The sequence below is a fragment of the Cryptomeria japonica genome, chromosome 10 (genome assembly GCF_030272615.1).
Source record: "Cryptomeria japonica chromosome 10, Sugi_1.0, whole genome shotgun sequence".
Classification (NCBI taxonomy): Eukaryota; Viridiplantae; Streptophyta; class Pinopsida; order Cupressales; family Cupressaceae; genus Cryptomeria; species Cryptomeria japonica.
The window spans coordinates 406558820-406573636 of NC_081414.1; positions in this window are offsets into that span (position 1 = coordinate 406558820).

The following is a 14817-nucleotide window of genomic DNA, read 5'->3' on the forward strand; positions in this document are numbered from 1 at the left end:
GCTCGAGATACAGCAATAGCCCAGGCACAGCGAGAAGAACAGAGAGTCACCGAGTATATTGGGTTGATTAGGGATGCCAGTGCACATGAGATGGCACAGATGTTGGTAGAGACTGGAGAGGAGATACGCCATTGGAGGACACTATATGAGAGTGCAGTTCCACCAGAGTAGAGAGTAGCATCATATCGAGCATAATCGAGGATAGAGAGTAGGCCACGCTCTTGAAGGTTAGTGAGCAGCATAGGGATGAGTGGACCTATGAGACCACCACATCCAGGACCTGGGGCAGGAGGGACATCATCCTTGAGACATGGTAGGGATGAGGAGGACAGAGGGAGCACCCAGTGACAGAGGCACGTGCTCCTTACGACAGAGACAGATGTAGTTTGACATTATGTAGTGTGATATTATATAGTTAGCCTGCGAGCCATACTTAGGACAGACAGTCCAATTTTGTACTCCGATATTATTTTGACATATGATATGGTATGCATCGATATGATGGGATGCAATGTGTTATGACATATGTTTACTTTCCATGCATGGATATCTTATGCACTGTTTATTGTGGAACATGTATGGATACATTTTGATGTGTTTTTGATGCATTTATAATATGAAATGGATAAAATGCTTGATGTGATGCTTGATGTAATGCAAATGTACTAACCAAATGGATGTAGGATGCAGTATATGTGCGTTTGTTTGTGTAGATTAGAGAACTAGACCGAACTGACTGCCCAAACTGATGGAAGAAATGTTAGTAAAAAGAAATGAGACAAAGGACAGTTAGAGAAGAAGAAAAACTTGCTTTCAGTAATGCACTTTGTAGGTGAGAACCTTTATTTAATGTAGCAAAACGGATGCCTAGCATCATGGCATTGAAGGCCAGAGCTGAAATGCAACCCTTTTTGCAAAAGATAGACACATCGCACACAAGGAATGAGTGAGGAATCCTAGGGTGCATACATCAAGGGTCGAGGTATGTGCGGCGTTCACAAAGCGAACTTACTTATCACAGACACCCAATGATATAGTTGCCCCAGTTTGTGACAAACATTCCACAAATAGCAAACATCACGAAAAAAAGGACCATGAACCATCTCGGTCACTCTAAATCACTCAGTGACATCATCGAGCAACATAGGAACATGATCGAAGAGAAATCAATAAATGATAAGACTCGCTAATTCCAACAAGTCAAACAAACATCTTGATCTTCATTGTCAAAAGTTGAAAGTGCTGATAGGACAATCATGCTGTCTAGTTTCAGGGAATGCGGTACCTCATCTAAGACAGGACACAGTCTGGTTTCGAGTATACCACACCCTATATAAGACTCATGATAGTAGTGACAAAGTCAAATGATATTGATGTTGATGTTCGATTGAGAAGACAATTGTGATCAGTTTGAATGTCTGGTTTGATTGAGAAAGTTCATCTGTTAACGCATGATTTCATTAAAGCCCAGTGTTGTGATTGAGAGTTGTTGGAGGTATGCTTAATGATCTGTCTATGCACAAAGGGGTTATTTTTTGTTTTTTTGTTTTTTTTCAAGACTTTATTTGACTTTTTTTTTGGATTATTTCAGGACTTTATTTGATTTTTATGATTTTTTCAGGACATTTTGCAATTTTTATGATTTTTTCAGGACTTTTTTCAATTTTTATGTTTTTTTCAGGACATTTCTCAATTTTTATGATTTTGCCCCCAGTGTCTAGCAAGGCAAGGAATATGACAAGTGAATAAATAGGCTTGCTGAAATGATGGTGGATAGAGGGAAGACAAAGGCCTTTTATTATAGAGACAATACGGATGCAATTTTCAAGGGCTATTGCGTGATGGGACAAGAGACTGGATATGACAATGTAAAGCAGAAACATGGCATGAGGGACATGTCAAGAGGTTTTTGAAACTATGTTTAAATTTTGCGTCCTTATGTCAAATCAAGATCAAGGAATGAAAAAGAGTGTATGGATAGTGATAACAGATGGATAGGATAAGCAAGACCAAGAATGGATAAGGGACATGGACTGAAGGTCGGGATTGGCTAAGGGATAATGGCAGAAAGTTGCAATAAGATAGGGAATATGGATGAAAGGTTGTAATAAGCAAATGGATAAAGACAAAAAGATATGATGGACTAAAAGCTGAAAACAATATGCATGATGCTCATGATGATCCTCAGCCTTGTCAAGATCAAAGGTGGAAAGAGGAAATGGACATGAGGGACAATAGGATATGAAGAGTAATGACAGGGGTTCAATAGGATAATGAAACAATGAAGGACAAAAGGATATGAAGGAGGAAACCTACCCCCAACTGTGGTGTGCAAGAAGTTCATGGATTACACATGACGCTTGTTTGCCAAGTTTTCATCATGGTACTTGCCCAAGGCACCTGTGTGCCAGGTTTTCACCAGTGGACGAATTATTTTTGCTTTACTTTTTTCTCTTTTGTCTTTTTTTTTTCTCAGTTTTTTTTTTGTATTTTGACTTTTTCAATAGAAGATGGACACATGATAGGGGATGGAAGAAGGACTCAAGTGTCTTTTTGTTTGGATAGTAGCCTTGAAAAAAATGGACCATGACCTTTAAAAGTATGCTCAAAGACGTTGGTAGGATAAGGACATGGAAAATAAGATGAAACTAAGGCAAGGATTTATGTAAAGGATTGGACCAAAGGGATCGAAGAATGGAAAATATGCATTGGATAATAGATAGGGTATTGGAAGAACTGTGCTTGAGTGGATAGAAATGTTGGCAAGATTGACATTGGCACACACCTTGAGGGGTGATGGACTGATGAAGGAAAAATGTATTTTGGATATTGAGATTTGGATGGAGGAATAACTTGGGATTTTGGGACATAAGGGCCCAAAATGGATGAAGAAGGTGATGGAGGAACAAATTTGAGAGGGTTGGATGGAGGAATAGCAACTTTGGATGCCAAGTTGGATGTTTCTGTAGGCTTTTGTGCTTCAAGGAGCCGCTCAGGGATCCACATGGTTTTTGATTTTCATGCTTTTGTGGTTCCTTGGAGTGAATTGCTAACACAAGGGATTTAGGAACCCATATATATCTTAACTTTGCTTTATTTTGCTCAGTGGGCCTTTGTGGCCTATTGGATATTTCTTTTTCTTTATAGATCAATTTGTTCTTTGTTTTGACATGTTGATTATATTGGACATGTTGATCCTTGAATACATGTGGATTTCTAGACTTATGACATTTATACTTGGCATCCAAATTGCTTGGAGGGGGAAAGGAATGCATGGATGGATATGAATGAAATGGAGTTATTTTGGATTGATGAAATTTACTCAAGGATGTGTGCCTTTGTTGACCTTGCTTAGAGGATGAAGGGATATAAGGACCTAAGATGGATGGAAGGGATGATGGGGAAGGGATACCAACATCTTGAGAGTGAGTTGTGTAGACATGACCCTTAAGATCTTCCTTGATATTGAGGAGTTCTTTCTTGTGAAGGTCTACTCCTTTTCCTTTATGAATATTTTGACTTGTAGGATACTCTTTTCTTTGGGAAGAAGACATGAGTCCATTATGAGGTGGATATGATATGAGAGAAATAATGAGATCTTGAAGTGGATCGGATTGCACCAAAGTGGAAGAACCCATTATGCATGTCGAGGGTTCATGAACATCTTGCACTGACACGTTAGAATCATGAGGGGGATTAGGATCATGAGGGGGACTAGGATTGTGTTGTGGACATGGTTCAATGACAGGCTCTTCAAGAGATGGAATGGGAGAAATAATGGGATCATCAAAAGAAATACAATCTTGGAGTGTATATGGAGCATTAAGACAAGGAGATGGAGGAACAAAAGGATCTTGTTGAGGATTTAAAGGAATAATTTGATCTTGACAAGGAGGAAGATCATTGGAATGCTCTTTAAAGGTGCTTTTATCTTGACTTTTAATGGGATCATCGGAAAGGATGGAAGGGATAACTTGATCTTTCTTAGGAAGTGGAATGCCAATGGGATTTGAAAGGACATTTTTTTCGTGAAATGGAAGGGAATCATTTGGGATTGGATGGACTGGGATATCTTGATCTTGCTCAGGGAATGGAGTGTCAATAGGACTCTGGATAGGATGGACAAGAATAGGGAAATCATCATGAGTGTTTAGGAACATGGGGTCCTTGTCAACAATTGGATGGGATGATAAGGTTTCGGGATCTTGATCTTGATCTGTTTTAAGACACGTTTCTTCATGCTCTAAATTATCCTCTTGACATGAGGTTGGACTTTGGATATGCATGGGGGATTCGGACAAGGAATCAATGTTTTGACATGAAGGAAATGCATTTTGAACATTTGTGATGGATTTTGGCGAGGAATCAATGCTTGAACATGAGGAAGAGGGACTTTGAATGGGGTCCTCTAAAACAGGTAATGGCAATAAAGTGCATGGTGGCATTGGGTCTTGTATTTCTGAAACATGACAAGGATGTGCATCATGAATTGGATTATTTTGGCAATCAATTATGGATAGCCCTTGGATAATTTCATCCTTGGGTGTATTGTTTGATGAGAACAACATGGAAGGTTCTTGGGAAACTTCTAAAGGTGTAGGGATAGATGCCACTGGAGAGTCAATTTGTTTGTGGGGGGATGAGGCATTGCTAGACATAATTGTATTATCTTGATCTTCCTCAAAGAACTCACTTGCTAGTTTCCTTAAGATCATTGCAATAAAGCCACCTTTCTTTCGAGGTTTTGACATAGTTGTATCTGGAATTTGAACTTGTTTGGCAAGGAGTTGGTTTTGATCTGATGTCATGTTTTGATATTGGACTTGGTTCAATTGTTCTGACATGTTTAAAACTTGGGTTGGTGTGTGCTGCAACCTTTGTTTTTGAATTTTTGGTTGTGGTTGTTGACATTGATATTCCACCATTGGTTGAACCATTTGTGGACATTGTATAGTTGGTTGGACCATTGCTTGTATTGGTTGTATATGTTGAACAATTGGTTGAACCATTGGTTGTATTGGTTGAAAATCTAATTGATAGTAAACACCTTCTTGTTCTTGTTGTGGAGGCACATAATGTTGAAATTGATGTTGTCTCCTTTCTTGAAATTGTTTCATCATCTCTATTTGGGAGAGGAGAGATGGTATGTCTAATCATTCAAGGAGAGATCTTACATCAATTGGCTCAATCTTTGGATTTTGACCTGGAAATTTTTGAAACATTTTGGACATTTGTGATCTATTCTTCTCAATGTTTTTCACTCTTTGTTCCAAAATGTCATTTTCGTGAGCTAGCTTCTCCTCTAGTTTTTGTATTTGGAGACTTGTTTCATCATAAAAAGTTTGATTGATATTGCCTTGTTGTTGGGTTGGATATAATTGTGATTGCCTTGGATTAAAATTCGATTGCATTGTTGGTTGATACATCAAACTTTGTTGCATCATTGGTGCTTGAAACCTTGTTTCAATAGACATGTCACTAAGCAATGTTTTGGGGATTTTTGATTTTAAAAGGATGATGTATGATATGCAACTAAATGCAACCTAAATAAATGAAAATGCAATCTATGGCAAGAATGCAACCTATGTTTTTGTTGTTTTTCAAGATTTTGACAAACTTTTTGGAATGTAAATCTAAAAATGAGACCCTTAGGAAATTGGAATGACATCTAGACCTCAAAGGACAAAAGGACCAAGTGACAAAAGGACAAAATGACAATGTCTCCCCTATATGCTTGGATACTAAGCTAGGTTTGACCAAAATAACTACGATGACAAAAAGACAAAGGTTTGATAAGGTCTAGAGTTCCTAACAATGACTTAGGGTTTATTCAAAGATTTGGATTACTCAAGTATGACAAAACCTAGTTTTGACATTATGCAAAGGGACAATTACTATGCAAATGACCCTAATATGATATGATAATGTCCTAAGCTTAATGAAGAGACCTAGGGTATGCAAATGTGACCTAATGTTATGAGGACAAGGATGCAAATGCAAATGTATGACAATGTCAACCTAAGACAAAACCTAAGGTTGAATTATGAAATGGTATTACTCTAATGCAAGAGGACACATGCAAATGGATGACTTTTATTGATATGCAAAGGAGTATGACCTAAGTGAAACTTAACCTTGGTAGTTGACAATGAATTTGCAAAATGCAAACCTAGGATAAACCTAAATCTAAGTGACATGAATGTTGAGACAAGATTTTGAAAAATGTTTGACAACCATGTTTGAAGGTGTTTTGAAATTTGTTGGATGAAATACTCTTGTGTTTAACCTTGTTTTTGAATCAATTTGTCTTGTTTTTGAAATGAGACAACCCAACTTTTGACAAGCGAAGAAGACAAGATATTTTAACTTAGACTCAAGACAATCACGCACATTCACACATTTCTTATGGTAGGAAAGGACAGTAGGTACTTGAGAGGTAGACTTATTATGAGATTCAAGGAGAATACATAGATGCTTGACCCCACGGGCTTCCCTCCATGGCACTCACTTCTCAGGGCAGCCAAGCATTAGTCCCCATGGAAATCTCCCCATGGCGAACTTAGTATCTCTTCCAAGTATCGGAACTTGTCCTTCTCAAGCAACTAGAAGGATTTTTGGCCTCTAAATACAAGGTGTTTAGTAAGGATTTCTATTAAGCGTTACTCCTTGGTGTCACACAAGCGTGATTGAGACATTAAGCCCACCAAGATACCAAACAAATGTAGTCATGCAAGCATGATTTAGACCTTGAGGCCCTACTTAGATGTTGATATGAGAAAGAGTCCAAGGGTCATCACTTCCCAAGTAACTACAATTCCCACATAACCCTTCCTTCAAAGCTTTCGCCCATCAGGTATTTATTTATAGTGAGTTAGAATGCCAAGGTATTCTAGCTGTACTCACTTTGGGTTGTTCCCTTCTCACGATTGTCACTTGCTTGCAAAAGAAAGAAAATGGTCGGGAAGGCGGGCCCTCTAAAGGTAAGAAACAATCTGAGCCATGAGAATGGTATCAAAGATCTGGATTTCTGATCACCCTAAGAAGGATGAGAGAATACTCTCCTACTCCAATGTCAAACTCAACAATCAAAGCAAACACACATTCATTCCATCCTACTTAGCAATCATACTAGGTGCCTAATTATGAATTACAAACACAAAGTTTATTTGGAGTACAAGGCAACCTGCAAAATCACCAAGTCAGAAGTTTGATTTGTTTGATCTTTGACTAGCGAAATTGCATAAAATTTGTTAGTAGTTCCATTTTTGTCTTTGCCATGCGTAATGCCAAGGTGCTGCACAAAGAATCGGTACCAAAGAAAAACCAAAATGCAGAAACAAAATGCAAAACAAAGTAATTTGCAAGTAAAAACACTGCTTTTTTTACCTTTGTTTCTGGCCTTACATAGGCACAGAATGTCTTACACAGGTGCAGAATGAGGTAACATAGGTGCAGATCCCTTTGACACGGGCACAAAAGTCCTTGACACAAGCGCAGATTGCTCCTACATAGGCACAGAAGTTCTCAGAAAGCCCTGAATTACCCTATTTCTTGGGTTTTTAACCTGCAAATCATCTCAAAAGCACTCAAAAGCATGGTTAGGGGGTTAGTTCATGTCGGGTTCACCAATTAATGTAAGATAGGAATTTGGAAATCATCAAAGCAATATAAACATTAGCCTAGCTCAATCACGAAAACTAAATTGCAATGATAACAATCCTAAAACATTCAATAGAGAAAGGGAAATAAAACATTCAAATGCAAATGCAAACCAACGTAAACGTGAATGTCTCCTCCAGAAATCTCCATTGCCCTTCTTTCTCCTTCAAATAGCTTTGTTTTGTGGATCTCACCTTCAAGTGCATAAGCATAATGTGAGAGCAAGATTGACAAGATAAGATGACAGCATAAGGGTACTAGAAGCATGATTGATTCGACCCTTTTGATTGAAGAAATTCATCCAATTTATAGATAAATTGGAGAAAAGACAAGATTAGCATGAAAGTGATTCGAATGGAAATTCAAATCAAGAATAGCAAAATTATGACAAGTTATGACAAATTGACACTTTCTATGCGAAATTGATTGATTGATAATTATGACAAATTATGACAAATTGCTATGTCAAAATTGATTGATTGACAAATATGACAAATTATGACAAATTTGCTATGTCATTCCCATGAAATTAGGAGAAATAGGAGAAAATAGAAAATTAGATGAATTGGAAATCAGGAAATTAGGAAATTAGAAATTGAGGTAAATTAATTAATAATTTTTCATTCATTAATTAATTCACAAAAAGAGGGAGGAATTAGTTAGCCAATTAAATAAATATTTAATGGTGACAAGAAGACTTAGGATAAATAAAAAAATTATTTTACCTAGAGGGAAAATGACAAACAAGATTAAATTAATAAATCATAAAACCTTAGAAGATGAATTAGAAATGCAAGGACGACAATTAGGTCTTGACAAAAGATAATTGATATAAGGTCGATTCGATCATGATTCTGATTAACAAAGGACCAATGCTGACAAATGATTGAGATTGGTTGATAAATTGACCAAGATTGACAAAGAGATCAAATTGATAGGCACCAATTGAGGAGGAACAATGACTAATTGATCCAAATTGACACGATTGAAAAGGACAACAATCGATGAAGAATCAATCAAAAAATGACAAGATTGATCAGGACAAGGATCGATGATGAATCAATTGCAAAATGACAAGATTGACAAGGACAAGGATCGATGACAAATTGATCGCAAGATGACAAGATTGACAAGAGGACAAGGATCGATAACGAATCAATCGCAAGATGACAAGATTGACAAGAGGACAAAACCCTAATTCGAAAGCAATAACAATGAGGAATGCAGAAGAAGGACTCAATGCTCGCAACTGAGAAAGACCAAGTGCACAACATAGAAGAAATGTTAATGCGACACAAAAACCCTAAAATAAGGCAATGCGCAAATGTTAAAGTATGACTCTACAAGCGTTGACCATTTTTAGACGTCTACAGAGACCCACTGTAGATAGTGTAGCAGCAGTAGAGGAGTATATGACATAGGTAGGCTAGATCTGGGACTATGGAGCTGGGGTCATTGATGTTGGGATGACAGAGGAGTTCGCAGCGTACTTCGTGGCACATGCAGTGGTACAAATATCTGATCCTGTAGAGATGTTATCTGCCTTTAATGATGATGAGGATGAGCAGCCAGAGAGGTGTGGGGGAGTCAGACAGAGAGATGAGGAGGGAGAAGAGGTAGGAGATGGAGGTGGAGATGATGGAGGAGGTGGTGGAGGAGGTGGTGGAGGAGGTGGGAGGGGAGGAGGGAGATTAGGAGATAGAGGAGGAGGTGGGTTAGATAGAGGATGAGGGGGAGATGGAGGGAGAGGAGGAGGGCTCGTTCTTGGTGCTGGTAGGTTTGGTAGGGTAGGTGCAGTGCTAGCAGTAGTGGGTGGTATAGAGGATGTTAGGCGAGCTACCAAGAGGAGGAGATCTGATGTTTTACCTCCACTGGCACCTCGGATAGGGACAGGTATGGGTGGGACCAAGACACAGGTGCCCATTCAAATTAGGGTACCCACCCATCGATAGGATTCACAAATTAGAGCCCTACAGATCATAGTGCAGGAGCTACAGGCATAGGTGCTAGCACAATAATGCCAGATTACACAGATTATGGCAGAGTGGGATACAAAGAGAGAGCGTCGGGGCCAAACAAAGTGTTAGCACATATTTTTACAAAATATTTTGTGCTATATATGGATTCCTTTTTTCTTATCATATGAGCATTTACTATTGGTTTGCATGTGCAGGAACCTTATTAGCATGAATAAAGTTCTCTAAGGATCAGTTGTTTCAGGAGTCTCAAGGTATCACTTGGGCACACTAAGGGCATGCACTGAGTATAGACTACACAAGGAATCCAGTATGGGAGCATTTATCAGTGGAGAAATCATTATGGTATAATCTAAGATTGTTTTCCAATATGTATCAAACCCTGTGGGATAGATGGGATCACTATTATTCATGGTGGATGGCGCATTTGTTCAAAACTAGAAAATTTTAATTATCAGCATAAGTAGTCCCAATGAAATAGCATTGGCAAGCAAAAGAAGGATTATCGGCATGACATTTATCGATAAATCAGAAGGCAAACTCATTGAAGCACTTAAATGCTATTTAGCATGATGCACACTCTTAGGAAAGTCATACCATCAGGATAGCTTGTTCCGATGAGACAGAAGGAGGGTGTTTTCTATCGGCATGCATCGGCTTATCAAGAAAGTGTAAAAAAAATTATACCGATAGCTGATGAGGCTATCGATGTAACTTTTAACGATGAGAAAACTCTATCCCAATACCCGATGACTGAAGGGCACTAAAGGTGGGTCCATCAAAGAAAAAAATAGCATCGGGATAGTGCAAAAATAGTTAGGCCGATCCCCAATGACAGGAAGGCAGAACCATCGATATTACCTATACCGATAAAGAAGACTTGGAGGTATAAAGTATAAAAGTGCATCAGAGTAACATCTAGAGTTCAGGAGGAATAGAAAAAGGCTAGTCTTACCCTCGATGAAGATAAAAGCACCTGCGGGGATATCGGTATGAGTTATCCCAACAAAGTAACATAGATTGAAGACTCATTGGGATGTCAGAAGGAGGAATTTTATGATATGTTGAATCCCGATAAGGGTGTTACGACAAATGGTGAATTACAAGGAGGTCTTCGGGGAGAGTTATACCGATAAAGTAGAAAGCTTAGGTAGAATGTGGATTGAACTTTTAAGGTCATCAGGGCATCAGAGGGACATAAAATGAATTAGGTCGATACCCGATAGATTAAGTAAGAGTAAAAACGGAAGGCGAGTGTATCAGGGAGATTTATACTGATGGACCGTGAAAACAAAAGCAAAGCCGAAATAGAAGGAGTATATCCGTCGGGATAAAATGAACCATCGAGATAGAAGAAAAATTGCTATCCAAAGACCCGATGAGTTGGTTGGGATATCTTATGCCGATACAGCCGAAGGTAAGTTTTTATGTTTGACTTAATGAATACCTAATTTTCTTTCTCTCATGCAAAATTTGTTTATCGGGAAGACAATGGCACTAAGGAGTATACAAGCGGAAGAAACTATGGGAATGCCTGAGATCTCAGTCTGTGAACTTAGTTGTTTGTCATGTTGTAATTACATGTCTTCAGTTGCAAATTAGGTAGTCGTTAGGAATAGACGCATCGGTTTGAAGCTTGTTTTCATCCCTTTAGTTATGTATACAACGGGATACCAAAAACGATGAGGGAGGGGAGAGATTAGCTGATGGTTTGTAAGGGTTGTAGTATTATGTACTAGAGAAATATATGGGAAGAAGAAGTGTTTGTTGATGTAAATTGATTGTGATGGGGTATCTTCAAGTGTAGCTTTTGTATGCAATACCAATTCAAATATTAATATACAAGGTTCATTGTTTCTATTCGAGATATTGTATACTTGTTGTGTTGATGAATTAATTTTGTCCTCTTGATAAACCTACTTTTGGGCTTGTTGTGATGTGCCATCACATGATGTTGCACTAAATATGGAATTGGTTTTTTCATTATTTATGTAACACATACTAAATCCTTCACAATGATAGTTACTACTATCTCTTGAGTTGATCGAATTCATTGTCCCCAAAGTAACATCTATATCCTTGGATAGAGGCACTGGTATTTTATTTATCTTCTATGGGTTGGAATTGTTATGCATAAGGTCCTTATTAGAGAAACATTCTTCTGAATCCTATATGAATTGATTTGTACATGATTTCTGCAAGTCTTAAGAGCAATCATTTTTCATAATACATTTTAATTTATTTTCTTTTATCAACGTTCAAGAGGCATTCAAATAAAAGCATATAATAAGGTACAATAGTAGGAAATTATTGTCATTCTTGCAGAAGGTTGCCTTAATAAAACTTTAAATCTACTTTAAATAACCTCTTAGTGCTTGAGAGAGAAAGGTATACCCACCTAGGTTTAGTGGATCATTAAGCGCAGAGGGATTTGGTCTTTGACCATCCCTGTTTGTTGGCCAAGTCTAGTTGGATTGGTTAAGGGCTTGGAAAATCCTTAAGTTTTCCAATCTGTGGTTTTGGGCACCAACAGATTGGCAACTCTGCTGGGTAGTTGTCTGTAAAACATCAATTCCAGAATCTCATTTAAGGTTCTCTATTGGAAGGAAGAACCCAGGATCTTAATAAGAAATTTTTCCTCCATAGGAGGTGGCGACTCTACATTTAATACATGAGTAATAATTGGTATGTTGAGAAAATAAGAGAAACCCCTAGGAATTTGCCAATAAGATTTATGCAGGGGAGGAGGTCTCTGCACAAATGACAAGAATATTTTGTTTAGTTGAGTCCCAAGAAAAGGAACAAAGAGAAGAAATTAAACATGGCTTTTGAAGGATATAAGAGATTTTCTAGTAGGGAGGAAGATTCTTCATCTACTGGCAAATCTGAAAATAGGGAGGAAAATCCTTTCTATAAAATAAGTGCAAAAGATAATAGACATAGCCATGATGAGATCCTGACTGCTGAGGAACATGAAGCAAATCAGTGGGATGAACTTATTCTTAGAATGGCTAACATGAATGCAGATGATGCCAAGATGGCGAGGGCACTTAAAAGGCAACCAGATTGGGTGTTGCAGAAACTCAGAATAGAGAGAAATAATATTTCAAGCCCCAAGACAAATAAGGTAGAAGAAGAGAGGTGTGAAACAAGTAGACAAGTAATTCCAAAGTATAGTCCCCCTCATATGAGAATAATAGAGCAGCCTTTTGTAACTTATGATAACTTGTTGGTAAATGAAAGTAGAAGATGGAGGGATGTGCATAGGGATCAAAGTGAAGAAATGCAAGAGGATGGAAGAAGGAATGGAAATGGGGAAAATGATGGGAATTGGAATAACACAAATAGGGGTAACCATATAGGAGGTAATGGGTATGGCAACAATCAAAATAATGGACATAATAGAGGTAACAATGGAAATTATGGAAATGGCAATGGTGGAGGTAGGAACAATAATAATGGTAATAATAATGGCAATAATAGTGGTGGTGGAAACAATGGGAACAATGGTAATTATGGCAACAATGGTGGATTCAATAGAGGAAGTGTGAATAATCAAAGAAACCATCATGTTGGCAAACAGCCTATGATCATTGAAAGATACAGACAGTTGGATTTCACTGGCATTGTTGGATATCCAAATCAAATCACTAATGATTTAAGATCAGCAATCCCCAAATTCTCAGGAAATGGAATTGATTCAACAGAACAACATGTAGTTAATGTAAAAACTATCATTGAAGAATTTGAGGTTCCTCATGAGGATGTATTCATGAAATTGTTTGTTCAATCTTTGACAGAAGATGCAGGAGAATGGTATAGAAGCCTTCCTGATAGATGTTTTTGCAGCTGGTAGGAATTTGTAACACTGTTCCTGGAAGAATTTGGAGATCACAATGATCCTTCATTTGCATCCCATGAATTAACAAGTATAAGGAAGAATCAAAATGAATCGGTTGCTGAATTTAATAAAATATTTAATAAAGTATTAAATAGAATACCCAGAGATGTCAGACTTGTTGATTCATGTCTGATTAACTTTTATTTGAGTGCTTTTGACAGCAAAACTCATTATGATATTTTGTCTCATAGACCTGATACCTTATGGCAAGCATTCAAGATAGCTGTTACTATTGAGAATAATAGGAAGGTTGTTGGGAAGGTTGCTAAGAGAGATGATCCAAAGTTGTACAACTCCAAGGTTCCCAAGAAAGATGATCTTGCTCAGATCATGGACATGCTTAAGGACCTAAAGGGTAAGCAAAATCCTAATGAAAGACCACCATATAGAAACAATAAGCAAATAAATTACAATAGGTCGAGGTTGCATGACATGTCATATAACACAAATTGGAAGAATGGAAAACCAGTAAAACCTAATACAAACAAAGAGACTCTTGATCCATTAAAGAAATCCACAAACTTTGTAGATATGTATCCATGGTGTGATGTATGTAATTTGCCTCATGTTGCAAAACATTGTATGATTGCCTAGGGCTTGATAGAAGAGGAAGATAAAAATGAGGATTATGAACCAACTATGAATGCCCTTTCATCTGATCCATATTGGGGAAGAGATGAGGATTTATCTGAAGAAGATGAATATTCTGATGTGCATCAAAGAAAAGAGAATTTGCAATATAGCATATATCAAGTTTTTTCTGATGATGATGAAGATATCCCTGCCTTGAGAAAATTGTTTTAGGAGGAAGCAATACCTTCTTTGAGAAACTTGACTGAAGAGGAGATGAAAGCTTTCACTATTGCAGCTATAGAACAAGTGAAAATAAATTACCTACTAAGAAATAGGAATGTCAATAATGAACAGGGTAAGCCAGTAGGTATTTTTGTTAGGGTCACAAAATCAAATGTGACAAATAATGACACAGCCAAGGGAAAGGATACAAGTGCCAAGAAAGGGAAGGAACCAGACCAAATTAAACAAATGGAAAGGCCAAAGCTTGTCAAGCCTATGGAGAAAAAACAAATTAGTAAGCCTTCTTCAAACTGTGGAACTTTTATGTCTCAAGCATTGTCTCAGGTAAAAATTTCTATGCCTTTCCTTGAAGTGTTGGAATTTCCAGAATATAAGGATGAGACCTTGAAAATCATATTGAATGTTGGTGATTTAAGTAAAACCACTTCCAAGTTAAAAGAGGATCCTCCAGTGATTTACTTAGGC